This window comes from Argiope bruennichi, chromosome X1, assembly GCF_947563725.1.
Source record: "Argiope bruennichi chromosome X1, qqArgBrue1.1, whole genome shotgun sequence".
NCBI lineage: Eukaryota > Metazoa > Arthropoda > Arachnida > Araneae > Araneidae > Argiope > Argiope bruennichi.
This window is the reverse complement of record NC_079162.1, coordinates 39,263,784-39,281,184: the sequence shown is the minus strand read 5'-3', so window position 1 is coordinate 39,281,184 and position 17,401 is coordinate 39,263,784. Positions and strand designations below refer to the sequence as shown.

At 32.3% G+C, this 17,401-nt stretch overlaps 1 long non-coding RNA gene across 1 annotated transcript; it reads right to left on the bottom strand.

Annotated features, from left to right (window-relative positions):
• Positions 1–953: 953 nt before the first annotated feature.
• On the bottom strand, positions 954–16,679 carry LOC129958495 (uncharacterized). Its single transcript, XR_008783227.1, has 3 exons — positions 16,568–16,679; positions 15,276–15,415; positions 954–14,329 (listed from the first exon to the last, which is right to left on the bottom strand). It is a non-coding gene; the product is annotated as an uncharacterized LOC129958495 (long non-coding RNA).
• Between the last annotated feature and the right edge of the window lie 722 nt (positions 16,680–17,401).

The following is a 17,401-nucleotide window of genomic DNA, read 5'->3' as shown; positions in this document are numbered from 1 at the left end:
CATAAATTCAATTGAACTCTATAAAAAGAATTAAAATTTACCAATAGCATGAAAAAATTTGCTAATGAAGTACAGATGATCGTGCATGATGCTTATGAATACAATAAAGTAATGATTACATTATCAGTTAAATATTTAGAAAGGGAATTCTCAACGAGCTTAAATTCAATTTCATTTTCTAATTTAGGAACTCTGACTTGTCTTGGGAAGTGCATCTGGAAAGATTATGTTGATCTATGGATTTAGTTCTCGTTATCTAACTATTAGAAACTACAATACTCAGTTATTGAACAGCGATAATGTTAGTTCAAAACTTAATTTAAATTCAAACGAGATTCAAGATGCACAGTATTCAACAGAAATACATTAAGAGTGCAAAGTCTAAAACTTAATACTTGATCCATTGAGTCAAGTTACAATTTCACTGCTTCAATGTTAAAAGATGGCAAAGCTGATAACTAAGATGCAAGCTATACGAATAACAAGAATAAATGCAAATTTAACCCTCCAGTCGGATCAAACCTGCATACTGTTAAAAGAAACCATCATGATGATCTTTATTCCAGATAAGTTTCTTCCACATAGAGATTGTACTGCTGAAATCATTTAAAAGGTAGAAGATAGTTGGAATAATAAATTTTAACATATTTGAAAGAATTTGGGCATATTAGGACTAAAACCAAGTCGTCTGAAACTTTATAGAGCGAGAGATCATAACCGAAATTCCAGTTGAAAAAATGGCTCGAATCTCAATTCTCGTCACGTCATTTCCCGTTAAAAATGGCGCAAAGGGATAATTTAGATTTGGACCATGCAAACCGATTGGAGATTTAATTTTAGTTACCAGGAAAGTCTAGATTAAAATTCCTCGAAATTCTTAAAAATACTTGCAGACGTTTGTTCAGGCCACAAAAACCACAAAATTTTAAATACATTTTTTTATTGATGGCTGCACAAGTTTTAAATGAAGTTACATAAATTCATAATACAGATATTGATACAAATATTGCAATGTCCATTGGACTTGGCAAAATGCGTTTAATACATGAAAAGACCTGTTGAATACAAAGTCATTTAGAATGATAAAATCTGAAATACAAGGTATAAAATAGTTGTACATATTGCGTTGATTGCTTTATTGGACCCAAAGTACCTTAGATTCATAAGTGTCGAAGATTTCATTGGAAAAAGACATTTTCGAAAAATGATTCAAACTGCGATTTTCGAAATTTACATCTTTAGAGAAAATAGGAAAACAAGCTGACATAATTAAGGAAAAAACTCAATTTCCAAAAGTTGTGAATATTTGCAACACATTTAATACACAAGATACTTTGCAAATGGAAAAAAATTGAGAAAAACAGAAGTTACATTATTGCTAAGAGAAGTTTTAGTTGCACGTGTTTAGAATTTAGTACATCTAGTTAGATTAATGCGTTTCTGAAAGTTTAAAAATGTGCAGTTCAATTGTAAATTTACATACTAATATTCGTAGGCAAGTCACACGTAGAAAATTCGTAGTCAATCTGCATTGACATCTAAATGATTTTACAACATCAATTTTGCTACTGCAGCAGTAACAAGATTCAGTAAATAGAATGCAACAAGTCAATATACTTTATAATACTTTTAGAGATTCTTGAATAGAAATTCATTGTTAACGTATGAACAAAAATACAATATTAAATTATATTAACATCTAGACAAACTTGTGATACGTTATTCTTAAAATGATATATATATACAATACAGATCAAAACAAATTCTTAGGATTTTAAATGCTTGATAATTTAGAAGTCTACAAAACAGCGATTTTTACAATGCCTGTGCAGGAGTTACAAAAACCGATATTGAATAAGGGCATACTTTATCAAAATAATGAAATATTGAAAACAGTACGAGGAGAGCATTTCAATTTTAAATAATTCCATTTCACTTACTATTAAAAGTATAATGCACTTGCAACAATTACAGTGGTGTACTTTAATATTAAACTATATAGATGATAATTTGCCGTTTTAACTAGGGCAAGGCAAACAGTGAGGATATTTACCCATCGATTACAAACATTTTAATTTCCTTAATTCAAATAGTTCTAGTATTTCCACACTGACAAAATATTTAGTATGGTATTAACATATGCATTATATAGGTTACAAACAGTTTAGAAACCAAATGCATTACATTGGAATTCGCACAAGTGTGTTTCGCGCCTCATGCAATTACAAAGCATTTGGTTACATTTAGAAAGAGTATAATACAGTATTCCACATCAAAACGTGTATAAGAAAACGAGTTGCATTCAACAAATTGGTTGATTCACTTGGAAATTAAGCAATATAAGTAGACGCACGGTGACACTCATTCTTTTCTGCAGCTCCTTCCGACAGAACAGATCAAAATACGAGGCATTTTCCATATTTAAAAATTGTTTCGTTAACGATTTCTTAGCTTAAAACTGCACTTTAGAAATGAAGCCTGGTTTGTATTTTGCACGCAGGTCTTGTGTGCGGAAAATGGGACTATAAATAACATCCCCATTATTTCGATTCCAATAAATATTCTTGAAAAGAAAAATCCAAATTAAGAAAGCATGGCAAATGCATTCATTAAAAGAATGCAGTTTCACCAAGAAAGTTCTACACTGATGTGTTAAATCGTTTCACTATTTAACCATTTTTGGCCAGGCATTTCCAGTGCAAGGGGGATTTATGATGTACCTATTTGCCAAGTACTTTCACTGGAAGAGACTTGCAACGATAGTAGATACGTTCCGAAAGCGATCAATTCAGAGACCTTACGATTTCGCATACCAAGAAAAATTCTTGCTAAAATGAGAAGACAGGAAACAGAAGCAAGTAAAGCAATTCAGAACTATATAGATCTAGAAGCAAGTTCTCTAGAAATTTATCTGATCAGTTTGAGGAATCTGTTGATCGCTTGTAACAAATGTGGGAGAATTTGAGTTCTGAATTCCTTGTATTTAAACTCGATAAATGTAGCAAGATTATACCCCTCCACTATTATATTTTGGGATGTTAAATATTTCTGCCAGCAACAGAACTTGTTAGCCTTCCTCGTACGATCATTGAATGCTCCATTCTTTGGCAGAAGACCAAAGTAAGGTTCGACAAATACATGAAGGTCAAAATATTAAATTTCAAAATAAGTTTTTAAATGGATAGAATGAAAGTGAACAAAACTGGATCTGGTTTAGACTGATGAAGGCATATTTCAATTCAAATTTGAATACAAATGCGGTTCAGACTGTAAATATCGTACACAAGTCAGAGCTGCATAAAAGAAACACTTTTCATTATAAGCAGCTCAGAAAGAATAAGAAGTCACGGAATAGAAAGATTTGGCCGATGGACGAATGGGTTCGAGTTTTGAGAGATACAAGAACATGATGAATCTCATAAACCTAGGGATACAAGGTCAGAAATCCGTATTGATACAAATTTGAATGCGAGTAAGGTTTTTCGATTAAGGTTAAACTATGATCATGGCCTTGTTGAAATTTGGCTATATATCTAGTATTGTTTTTACTACGAATTTAATTACCGACTATCTGTGTCGGTTTACTAGTAGCAAACTGTTGTGGAACAGTTGGAACATCTGAACCGTGACGTAACTAAGCTAGTCTCAAAAACTCGAATAAAGATTCTCGCAAAGCACCGCATGTTCCGAGAATTGCACTTTTCACGATGTTTTCCTTCAAAACAGATACTCCTGTGATCATATGGCAATTTAGGAAAAATCCGCTTCGATACTGATAATCCCCAGATTAAGTTACATATTTCAAAAATATGTAAACCTTAGCTACTCTTGAAGGACAGCTTGGCATTTAAAGTTTTAGGCAGAGAAGGAGGGGGGGGGTGAAGAATGTTTCCATACCAAAGTGGAACAAAGAATATGAATTTGGAGTAAGGTGGCTTAACACACGGACATGCCGAGGGTTCTAAATGAGCAATTAAGACGTACAGAAAGCACGGACCACCTCAAGACATCCAATTACAAAGAAAAACAATGCGACAGATTTTCCCCCAGACTAGGGAGCAATATCTAAATATCTATTCAACAATATCTCAATTAGATACACTTTTGGTCATAAAGTCAAATTCAACAGTTTGAAGGCACAAAAGGCAGGCATGGAAATACTGTTCTAATCTTTGTTTACAAATCTCAAAAATTTATTAATTCCTTATAATTTAAGGAAGCTTAATCATTTTAACCAATTAAGTATCAAGATTGATCACTGACTGCTGAAGCCCTTTATGTGTGCCATTCAACAAGATGTGCTTATAGTTTTTATTTCGATACAAGGTCCATAGGTGGCGATCAGCACAAACCTAAAATCTCAATATGACTGACAATATTTCAAATATTTATGGTAAAGGTAACCATCGATAGTTAAGAGATTATGCTCCAAAGCAAATTATCTGAATGACTTTACAGAAGTGATATGTGAAACTGCATTTTTCTGATGACCTTCAGCTTTTAGACTAATAAAAGCCCAGAATTTTATAGCGTTCAACTTGAGTGCCTAGAAATATTTTCATTAATTGCGGTGTCCTGTAGAGCAGACATAGAATAAGTATTGAATAGGATCAGCAATATTTGAATATCTATAGTATGGTCGAGTTTACGACATCTATTGTAACATCAAGAATCAAATTTCAGGACAAATCCAAAGACAACCAATTTTAAAAATCTTACTGAATATATTGTAAAAATTATGGCAGTCTCGCCATGCTGGTTGGAATCCAATCAAATGCACAAGTTAATATTTCAAACGGAAAAAAGGATTAAAGACCAAATATTTGATTTGAGATAAGTTACGTTAAGCAGCTGTATAACAAACCGCACATGTAAATTCAGCTCGAAATTATTTGAATTCCTTTATCCGGATTTCTATGCATTTCAAGCAGCATCTGGATTTTTCAGCAATAGTTGCAGGTTTAAGATTTCACGCAACATTCTTTAAAAGATTCAGAGAAATGAACATTTAAGATGGCGATATATATATATTGAAAGACTTGATACATTAACTTAATCTCGCCACTTCTCACTTGAAATGGTGGATCTACACGATATTATACACCGAGATCCATTTCGAATTAAGTTGCATCCATAAAAGACGAATTGCAAAGGGACGGTAATATTAACTTTTGAACAAACATTTTTTTTAAATGAAGCGTTTATTTCCTGAAAACTATTCCCAATTCCATGCTTCATATTTACTGATCTTGTTGCTCTTCCTTGGACTAATGTTTAAATGAACATCTGGCCATTTTATTAGCTTTTCCGATTCAGAAATTCGTTTTATTGCCGATTGTTAATGTCAATGAGCGTATATTGAGAGGCCCAAGAAAAAAGCAATTCCTTCGCTTCAGAGAAGTATTGCATACAAACGAGGAATAAAAATTGTACAATATTAAAGCCTATTAAGTACGTCTAGAAATGACTCGTGATATTTATCACTGCCAATTCCGTATACTTGATAAACAATGAACGACTTTTCAAGTACTTCAAACCTTTCGAATCAAAAATAAACCATTATCACCAAGTAAGAACGAGTTTCGAATTTAGCATATTGAATAATTGCTTTAGAATTCCATAGCGACCGTCGCCATACGGAAATTAAATGAATGCAATTACTGCTCGGATTTCACATCATGAGAAGATGTGTTTATAAGAAAGCAACCCTTAAAGACGATTGTTATATAAAGATATTTAGTTTACTAACTCAGTATAAGTTCCTAAAATACGAGTGTTTAAGAGTTATGTAAATGTGACACAAAAAGGGAGAAGGATAAAAGTCAAAGAATGACAAGCAAGAATATTCTAAAATGAAAATGTTGCATTGATCATTTTTCGTATGCGAAATTCTACCAAGGTGCATGCATTTTGAAAGAAATTGAAATATCAACGATTAAAAAATTAAACGTTACAAAATCTAAAATAAGCTTCCATATCACTGAGCTATAAGATTAATATTCACTGCAAGCCTAGTATTAGTTGCTTGACAAATTAGAAACAGTTGGCTACACATGCAAAAGAAGGAAGAAAATTTTGACACAGGCTTGCAAAACTTTGGCACACAACCTCCAGCCTCAAGACGACTGCCGGAGAAAACTCAATTTTAATCTGCCAGATAAAGATGATTCGAAATGCAAGCCATACCTCCAAATATAATTAGCTCAGACAAAAGACTTCACAATAAATCTACGACTAAATACTTCATTACATGCTGAATTTTATTTTGCAGAATAAGTCACTTGCGCTTTCTTCAATTAATTTGCCGCCTTGAGTAATGAACGTTTTACTACCACTTTTAGAGAACAAAAGTAAGCAAGTAATATCCAGGATGGCCCAAAGTAACTTTTTAATAAGAAGGCCGAGTTTTTGAACCACTAAAGTGATCATGCAAGAGCTACATTTAAATTATCCAAAATTGACACGAACCTAAAATTTTATTTCATAATTAAAAACTAGATTAATCTATACTTCAAATATTTAGTTTTGATTCAAAAAGATTTTGGATCCAAGGAATACACCCTTGACAGTTTAGTCTGTTGCATTAAAATTCAATTCGGTATGACAGGCGATCAAAACTTAAGATGCATGGAAATTTTGCATCGATTTTGATTTCACTTTACGCTCGAACGATGAAAAATGAATTTAGATTCTAGCTCCCAATAATGACTGCAAGCTAATTAGATAATGGACACATTCATTCATATGCTATTTGAAGTTCAACTCAATTGGCTAATGTGATCTAAAAATTTAGATTGCAAAATTTGCGATACGATTGTGGATGAAAGGTGAAAGAATTTATTGCACGATAATTTAGGATCTAACTTTTACAGATAACAATCCAGAACTAAGCAGTTGTTTAAAACATTGATATAAGCCATTTCTCTACTTTATCAAGAATTTCTCTACTTTTCAAAGAATTCTTCAAAACTAATCGTTACAATAACGAGCTGCGTATCAAACTGAGCGTTATAAAATCAAGTGGAAAATTAAATACACAGCTAGTAGATAAAACCTGCAGTACTGTCAAGCTTAAAACCCAATTACTTATACAGAATGGAATTGAAAATTGGTAAAAACAGCTACTCGTGAATTTACATAACACATATAGAAGAGACGACCACAAATACTGATGAATATGCCAATTAGTTTCAGTTATGAACCTGAAAGCTCCGATAAAACATCGGTCATTTATTCATCTCCCACCTAAAGTTAACGACAACTACAATATACACATATTAAACCCAAACGCTGGTGTTAAGGTAGGTAAGTGAGAAATTGAAACGAATATGAAAAAGAGTCACAACAATCACTTTATCAAGCCGATGCGTTAAAGCTAACAAACTTGTATTCATGAGCCACGTCCATTCTGGTAAATTTTAAAATTGCCAAATATCTTGCACACATGAGTCACGTCCTCCTTAGAAATTGACCCTGTTAAAATGTATGAGGTCACGAGTTGAGAATTGAAAATTTGAGCTATTAATTGACAAGATAAAACCCATCACTCAAAGAAATTTTAAAGGCTTTATTTATAAAAACGCAATAAATTCACCGTTTTATTTAAAAATGGATTTAAAGGCAAATAAATTTTAACGAAGTATCGATTTAAGTAGAATTTAGATAATCGTGAAAGCCTAAAATTTTGATCATTGTTATCAATCATCGCGTTTCAAACTATTTGCAGAAGACGATTGATTGGCTTGCCGGCAGAGCCACTCAAAAGTCTTCCATGTAACCCTACGAAAGAATTTCATCTTGGGAGTTCAGTTAAAGAATGTTAATAGAAGTTAATTTATTAAACTTACAATCTAATGCTATATAATATCTAAGACTAAAAATGGCCATAACTAGTATCTAAAACTATAGACTACTGTACTATTTAAAGATAATTTGGAACACCCAAAATGAATCCTTAGTTATTTCCTAACCTTTTAAATTAAGAACAAAATGTTGGATCTTTAAATTTTCACATAGTAGTATTTCTGAATTAAAAATTATTCGAAGAAAAAACCGTCTTAGATTAACTACTTTGAAGGAAGAGGAACACATGCATACAAGTTCCTTTTGATGAGGCTTCATTTCTACCAGTTGAAGCATGATTCATGAATACAAGTATGCTAACTATAAAGCACTAGCCGGATAAGGCAATAGTTGCAAAACTTTTTCGTAACCCGTTTCTTTTTACCTTACAATCTAAATCTGGACAGCCAATGCAATATAACGAATCGTCAATTATTAAAACACCGATTTAAAGAAAACATGCCAAGGTAAAAACCAACAACAAGCAGTAAAGACATCGTAAAAATTATGAGGTACTAGTTGACCTCAGACGTTAAAAATTATGAATAGACTACATATGGTTGCGGAAAATCTTATTGCTTTGAAGTGGAATTGTTCAGTCTGAAGCAATCCATTATTTGGAAGATATTTTACAGCTATCGTCCACTACTCTCGAACCTTCGCTCTAATATGTGGCTATATGCACACACACTCTTGCATGTTTTCGCAATATATTTATAATTAGAACATTTAAAGTCAAGATAGAATTAAATATCTTCCTATATACAATTTCAAAAGTACAAGCAACTGTAGATTTGAATATATTAATTTGATCTCCACCAACTATCAATGTCTTGATAAAACTGCCCTTCATGTTACTGTAGAAGTCAGACTAGAAGACAGAAGCATGCTGTACACTTCTATACACAAGATAATCCGTCTATTTCACTTAGTATTCCTGTTCTCTATAACCAGGTTCAGGTTTCTGGATAACATGAGCATTCTTATTCATAGCTATGATGTACAAGCAATTAGCAATGCTTATGCTGAAAATTGGGGCATTCTAGAATAATTTCGCAATATTTGATAGCTGTATTTTCTTTCACATCTGAATTAAAAGTCTTGAGCTTGTAAATATGATCATGAAAATTGCCCGCAGATAACGGTGCATGTTCTGATGCATTTAATACACGTACTTGGAAGCGAGTCAAGAAAATTGCTACTTTAGTTTCTCTATGGGCTTGATATGGCTCCATGAACAGCAAACTCTTGCTTCCGATTTACTTAACTATCGCAAAAGATAACAAAGTAGGAACAAAACTATGTAGTTGGCCAGAGTAAACGGCAAATTCAAAAACCCTACTTCGCTTAATCTATACACCAGAACATAAGGCACTATTCAGTTTCTCATACATAATGTTTCAAGTTTCATGCAATCCTCAACTTTAAACCTGATCTAAGAATTACTCCATTCAAACGAAAATGGAAATGCACGTTATAAATCCATGTATTTTCTCAACTGCCAATTGATACTACAAGCAACTAATAAGGGCTAACGTCGGGTACCAGAATGTTATTTCGAGAATCTAGGATATGATTCATTAAGAGAATTTTGAATAAAACTTAGACTGCTATCGGCATCTATTGGTTTGTACTCAACTGAATATTGCATGTCCATTTGATAAAAGGGGTGCAAGTAAACACCAGCGTGCAAGTCACAAACCAAAATAACAATTTGATTCATCGGTTCATAATCTATGTTTACTGAAGTTTTTAACTAAGCAAAATCTATTCATTTACAAGTGCTTATGATAGCAAGTTTAATAGGACTTGGAGAAATTGTATTGTTTTCCATCTCGCTTGTGTTTTATTCATTTAATTTTACTTTTGACACTAGGATACATTACAGGCTTATATTGCGTTTGGATTCGGTATAGTCTCAAGTCTATGGAGGCGATATTCCCGATTAGGTTTGCTCCAAGTTTCATAATTTAGTCTTATAATCTTGTATCGAATCTTCCTTAATCAGAGGAAATTTAATATCGGCAAATGACCTTAAATATAAGCAAGAAATATCCTCACTGAAGATTAAAATGCAACGTTTCATTTTATAAAAAGGGATAGTAAAAAGGAATGAAGTTGATCCACGGATAATTCAAGGATTAACATTTCGAGAAATCTTGTGCGAAACTTATACTGTAAGGGATTGGATCTAAATCTTAATTTATAAAGAATGAAGTGTTAAGAAAACTTCAGACTAATTTAACTTTTCAGGCTTAATGTGTGAATAGTTTAAGGCAATAAATACCAATTTATCTGAATAGAAAAAGCTTATCTGATCGATTTCGTAGGCACCAAATTTGCTCCTGGAAAAATATTTAAGTTAACTAATTGCATACTTAAGAACTCAATTTTCGCAATAAATATCCGATTATCCTATAAATGTTACAAATACAGAATACCAAATGAGTCTTTTCCGTCTGGATTCAAATCGTATAAAAAATCAACTTGGAGTCGGAAATCCATGTATTACGAGAAAAATATTTAAAGCTTTTCTAGAAAACCATCCTATAAATTGAAAGCTTCAGTACCATTTTGAATGTGATCGACTGCTTCAATATTGAGGTAGGGAAGCACGATAATTGAATTAGGATGGCACCATCTAAAGTAATGAACTAGTGTGAAGTACGTAAATAAGCATGACTAGAAATTCAGATCTTCGATTTCACATGAAGCTACTATTACCACTCGAGTTCACAGAATCGACATCAAGATCGAACTTTACAGCCAAGAAAGTTTGGAAGGAATTAATGCACACCATGAAGGCCATTGTGCAGAAACAGAGGATAGCTTTAATAAGATGGATTTGTCGAATTCCCAGAAAATTGAGCGAAATATGCAATTTATGCTTGCAATCTTGAGTTGCAAGGAATAAATCAAAATTCGACTTGTTCTCAGAATTGGCATGGAATATCCATAATGCTATTCGTTTTGCTTATGGATTCTATATCCAATCTCATTGACCATTTTTGTTTACGAATCCAGTAAATGACCATACTGCTAATCTGAGCAGATAGATTTGTTATTGTCAATTAAGGGAGCTCCTTGGATTTATTTTAAGTGCAATAAAGGCAAAATTAGTAAACCATAGTAAATCTATCCCGAGACTATACAGAGGTATTCCACTAAAGACAAACTTGTTCAATCTTTGGTAAGCATAAGATGCAAGAACACTTATCCATCCTCTTTTATGTTAAATTTCTGCTAAGCTTTGGAACAATAAGAATCTTCTAAAGATTTAATGATTGAAAAAATTGTGTTTAATTCAAATTTTAAAATGCATGATATCTGCCCAAAGATGTAGCGAGAAGGGGAAATGCGATACTTCACTGACAGAAGACATGCACCTGGAAACTAGCAGAAATCTCGCTGAATAATTGGCGATTTAAAATTGCATCTTAAACGGAATTCAAAAAGTTTCGGAACCATTTGATCAAATAAACTATTGCCCAATTTATGAAGAATAGGACAATGAAGTCATGTGGCCCTATCCATATGATTTTACAGTTAGACTCCTATAGATAGCATAAGAAATTTCACTGTTTTTGAATATCGAACACTGACCAGCGCAATTGAGCATCACCGTCTTCATTTCCGGAGCTTCCGATTTGTGTAACAATTGATATCATCAACATCCCATATTGATACATTAGCTGGAACAAAGCTCAAAATTTCTAGTATTGAATCAATCTTATGATAAACATATTTAAAAACATTTAGATTTCCATTTACCATAGTACACCACTCTAGTCAAACTAATTTCAGACTGAATACATAACATTCTCATTTTAAAAGCAACAGATTTTATTTGCTTCAGTTTATGCTCTTTCAGCCAATGCAACACGGTGTAGTATAAATTTCCAGCATCGTTTGAAAAGATTCTTGCTAAATTCGCGTGGAATAAAATATCCGATTACTATAGAAGTCTATAATAAAAGATTAGTCTTAAGGAGTGAAGTCTTTATTTAAGATTAAATAATTTTCTGAAGTGAAATTTCGCATTGTACGCTGTATTTCGACTCTGACCTAACAAAATTTTAGACATTTATTCCAAAAAACGTTAAATTTCAACCCCAAAAATTGAATCCGAAATTTGTTGGATTTATACGAGGACGTGACGGTAAAATTGTGACCGAATGCGTTGAAACGGTGTATTTGTGGGCGATTCAAAAGATTAGTTGTAAAAGTCAATATTGTATAGCACTATTTAATTATTAATATATCATTTAGCGTGTCTGTATCGAGGTACTCTGAGTTTAAGGGACTCAAGCGTTTCTACTTCACAAATTCTCATTATGTGCAGGTTTTATTAATCGATTTTTCCATTATGGTACAAGAATATTGAACACTATTCTAAGAAAAGTTAGTTTAACATTACGAAAGAATTCAGATTTAATATCATTATCGCCTTTAATATCGAATTTGAGGAAAATTGATTAAATGGACTATTTAATAACCGTTTCAAATTTTTTTGTTGCTCAGTACTTATACGGCATACAGTTAGTGTTTAAGTGAAGGGAATACATCGAAATTAACATACAAGAGAAATCTTTAATACAATTAAAAGAAATCCAACTATAGTGGCAATTTCCAATTATACATGGAACTAAGCTAATAAAGCAACCTTAAAATTTTTAGAGCTTACAGTAATAATAAATTAGAATTTCCGACACGTTCATTTCCTGAAATTTCTTCGGAAACAAAGACATTGAAATTAATAGTTAAAGTTAAGATAGAATTTCTATCACGAGTTCATAGAAATTCAGATATTTCCGAAATACTGTTGAAAGATCCAGTTAATTTCTTCCCCACCTAGTACCGTCCTGACCATTCCAACATGTCCCGACCTATCACCAGCCGGCTGGCATCCCACCACCCTTTCCATCCCATCCACCCTTCGACTTTCGTTTGAAATCCTATTCTATGGTGCGCGCACCGACCCTTTAATATCCCACAACTGTCGCATCCCTTCTCGAAATGTTTTGAAGTTTGACGCTCGGGCCAAGTTTCGACCAAATTGCGTCAGTGTACATATTTCTGAAGAAGCTTAACTTAATACTTTCAACAGATTCTGGAAATAATCCGGAATTCCTATGGTTTAACTCGTGGTTTCAATTTTGAAAAGACGCGATCTGCTTTTGTTATTATCAAATTTAGAAAGTAACCAAGTTTTAATTAACGACGATCTACAAATTAGTTGCGTTTATAAAAATTATACACCGATTTTAAGGACGATTTCTGACTGTTAGAACCTCTTTGAATAGAATGTTCGGAGTGTCGTCTAATTTTCTGTTGCGTTAAAATATAGTCAACTCGCAGAATACAAGAAAACCGTAAATTACTCCCCCTATTGCGATTTGGAATGTTCAGTTAAGCGATGGTGGTTACCGACAAATTAGAGTTTAAAGTTATTGCATAGATCGTATTACCTTAAATTAAATTTACCTAGCAATTAGCAATTCAGTACTATAACATATTCTTAACCAAAGTTATTCATGACGCATGGTTACTTTATTTTTAAATAGTTCAGGTTAGGGAAGTAGATTAAATTGCGAATATATACGCAAAGCTTGTGTCACACTTTAAAGGAATGCGATTGAAGTGATCAACGGTATATGCCAGTGCTGTTCCTTTTTATTTGGGACAAATTACTCTCGTTTAAGATAACACTTTACTACCAAAGTTTTATCACAGTATGTGTTGTGTGCACTATTCAGTTTTGTTTGTGGTCGTTTATGAAACATCCGCCGTGTGTTACTCATTTCAAATTATTAAAATGTAAGTGTAGGTTTAAGTCTTTCTGTAAAAATATGCATTTTAATGTGAGCCTTTAAATGGGAAAGTTCAACCATAAATGAAGCTATATTACCATTTTATATACATGTTAAATGACGAATTTACATTGAAGAACTATCAAATCAGTAAGTTGTCTATTTAAAATTCAATTTAATATTCAAACATGCAATCTAATTTTAAAGAGTCAAAATACAGCAACATCCTTTTAATATTTTAAGTTTACAGCCCGCATTTTAATTAGAAACTTTTAATGAGATTGCGAATTTAAATTCCAATAGGAGTTCTCTGCTGCATCCATATAGTTTACTGAATTAAAAGTGATTAAGAAAATATTAACATCCTTTCAAACGACACTGTATTGATGTTAGTTAATTGAGATTTATAACATAGCAAAATACATTTCTAATGCACAACACAAATTTAACATTTTTCTACTACAGCCATCAGGCTTAACATTTTTACTTATCCGATGGTCCACAGTTGCCAAGGAATCGTCTTTATCTTGACTGAGTTTACAAAACTCAGCAACGACGTAGACGGGATCTTGAGAAGTTGAATCTTTTTGAAACCGATCTTTTCCGACGGCATGAATAGGTAATCAAATTCCAGCAGACGTTCAAATTCTTGCTCATGCAAAGACTTCTTGGAAGACCTGAAAATAAATGAATTCCCATATTAAGTTACCGTTGCAAAAAGATGCTAGAGATTGATAAACTAGAATTTGTCCATTTACATTAAAACAAAGCTTTGTCAGCAATGGAAAAGAAATCTTACTTCAGGGGTAAATATTGCAACTGGTATGCCTAAGAAATACGGCATTTTCCAAGTCTAACAGGGAGGAAATCTCATTGATAATGTAAATGAAAAATGCATGGCCCCATCAGAAAATGTAAAATTACAGATATATAGTTTACATTGCTGGAATTTCGAGAATATTGCGAATGAAAATGTACATATAAACCTTACGATACAAGTCAAGATACGCGTTGTTAGATCTTATTTGAAGGTTTACAAGCAAATTAAAATTGATATACGATTAGTTGAATGCTTTGCAATACATAATCTGTTAGCTTTATACTCATATGCATTACACTGGGAAGTTTGTACGCGGTTTTTATAGTAAGAAGCTAGAAAGTCTTAGATGCAGTTCTGATTTAATGGGGCTCAAATCAGTCGGCTTATACTTTCAGAGATTGTCAGATATTGCTATGTTTCAAACATGAGAAAATGATTTCCATTTCGTCATACCTTGTTAAAGTTAATTTTCTGAATGCAGAGATTAGGGATTGACCGATTCTAGTCAACCCTGTATCAATTTTCTAGAACTAAATTTTAAGGGGGCCTTGAATCCGCTGATAGAAAGATGCTTCTGAACTTCATAACGCAAATGTTAATCTTAAAGCAGTGGGGAGAAAACTTGCTGGATTCATCATTTTCCAAATGTTTATTGCAAGCCATTTTCTCATCTAACGAGTTACCATGGATAACAATGGCTGAATCATTGGTTGAATGACATCACTGAACCAGTAAAAATTGTTAACTTAAAAATTATGAATCTTTATATCCTATAATTAGAATGCAAAAAAAAAAGCACTTACTGTATTCTTGCTCCGATCCTTATTCTTGTTCCGTTACGGTTTACTATGTTACTATTTAGTTTCGTCCTTTAGTTGTCGTATTTGGCCATGATCGTCCAGAGCTTGAAGTTTGCAAGCCTTGATCCATGAGTATAATAAATCTGAAAATTCGAGAAGAATTCGAACCCTATAACTTTATTTCCGATATTTCTTACAACACTTTTGATTGTATTTAGAATTTATGTTATTTCAAATATTCAACTTTTTTATATACAATTTACCTATAGATGTATATACACTTTGAGATAAAATTTCATCTAATAAGCATTTATTTTCAATTTGCTCCATTGAATCTCACCTTATTGAACTATTCCAAACACAACTAGCAGGTTTATTGTATTATTATAAAGAATTACTTTGAACCGAATCAGATTATCCTCAATACTTCAGTGTAGTATTTTAAGCACATTTTTTTAAGTTTTATTGCGCGATGGGAGTTTTCCCGTCTTAATCATAGAAGATGAATATCTGCACCAAATTATGCAAATCTTTTAGTTTATTTTCTGGTGAATACGAATGCCAAATTTCGTGCAAGTGCTTCAAGATCTCATTAATTGATGCTGAACAACGCGTAAAAGTAGTATTTTCAGAGTTTTAAACATTTACGTTTTCTCTATAGTTAGATTTTTCAGATCTATTCGTTTTATCAGTCGAATTATCGATTGTTTTATCTTTGATTTTCTCGATCCTACTGACTTTTGATTTGTTCTTAATATAAACTGGTTTAAACATTTATTCAAGGAGATATGCGTTTAGATACTTTTCCAGAATTAGTATCTGTTCATTGCATCTTTTACACACTACCAATGAATTTATCTTGAGATTTTACTTATTAATGTGATGACTCGATACTGCATTATAATTTTATAAGTTTTTCAATATTCGTAGTATCAAAATTGAAACATTCCAAGAGTGTTTTCAAACGGGAAAACGCAAATTCAAAATTGACATGAAATAGTGAAAAAATTCAATTAAAAGTGCTTTCGTATTATACCACCTGCAACTTATTTCATACTATTTATATATCTTCTCGAGCAACACAGAAGTGTAATGAATAAACTATTCATAAAATTAGAAAGATAAGCAATTTTTGGTCTTAAATTTGTTTGCAGCATTACAATTTATAATTTTGGTTACAAGGGAAATTCTTAGAACGGTAAAACCAGAATGTCAATAAAGTTACACCATACTCTAATGAGTTAATTAACACATCTTAAAAGCTATTATATGCTAAAAAATTTCAGGATATTTACCAGCCGAATCTCCAAGTTCAAAAGGAAACAGCTCCAACTGCACATATTTAATACGAGGCATTATCCTTCCAAAAAGTTCAGAAAAATCAAACAACTTTCTATCGATAGGAACAAAAAGCAGTAAAAACTCATAGTTAGTACTTATATAGCAAATCAGAGGGGGGGGGGAGAGGAAACTTATCGTATCCCCAGTATTGTTTCCCCCGAACGGCATGCTTTCACGCTTCAAAACTTCAGGATAATACCACAGTTTGCTCATAGTCATTCACTAACCACTATGAATTGCTTATAATCAAGTGAAATAGTGAACTTTCCAGAGAAAAGTATTTATTCTCAAATATCAAAAAGAAAATATGTTGAAGAAAAGTATAAAGTTGTATATGAGAAACCAAAAATAAAGAAACCAAATCAAAAATAAAGAAAATTAAACGAATTTATTTGTTATCTTTGTTTATGATCGCTACTCTTTGACAAAAGGTCGACCAATGAGCAACTCCTTCTAGTTTTTAGCAGAGGTTTTTGAATGAATATCTGGACTGCATTAAACTTACAATTAATTATAATGGAATCTTTAAAATACAAATATATTTTAAGGGATTATAAGAAGAAGAATGCTATTTATGAAGTCAACATTAAAAAAAAAATGTGAAAATTAATTAAAACTAGAAGTTATTTTTGATGAGCTTCTTACTTTTTGAAACTTTGTGATTCCTATGATATGTGCAATTGAATATCCTCTGAATTTCTATGATACAATGATATTTTGTAATCTAATTCCCATTGGTATTCCAAAAATTTAAACCTCACTGCTTATTTGTTAAGAATCAAAGATAA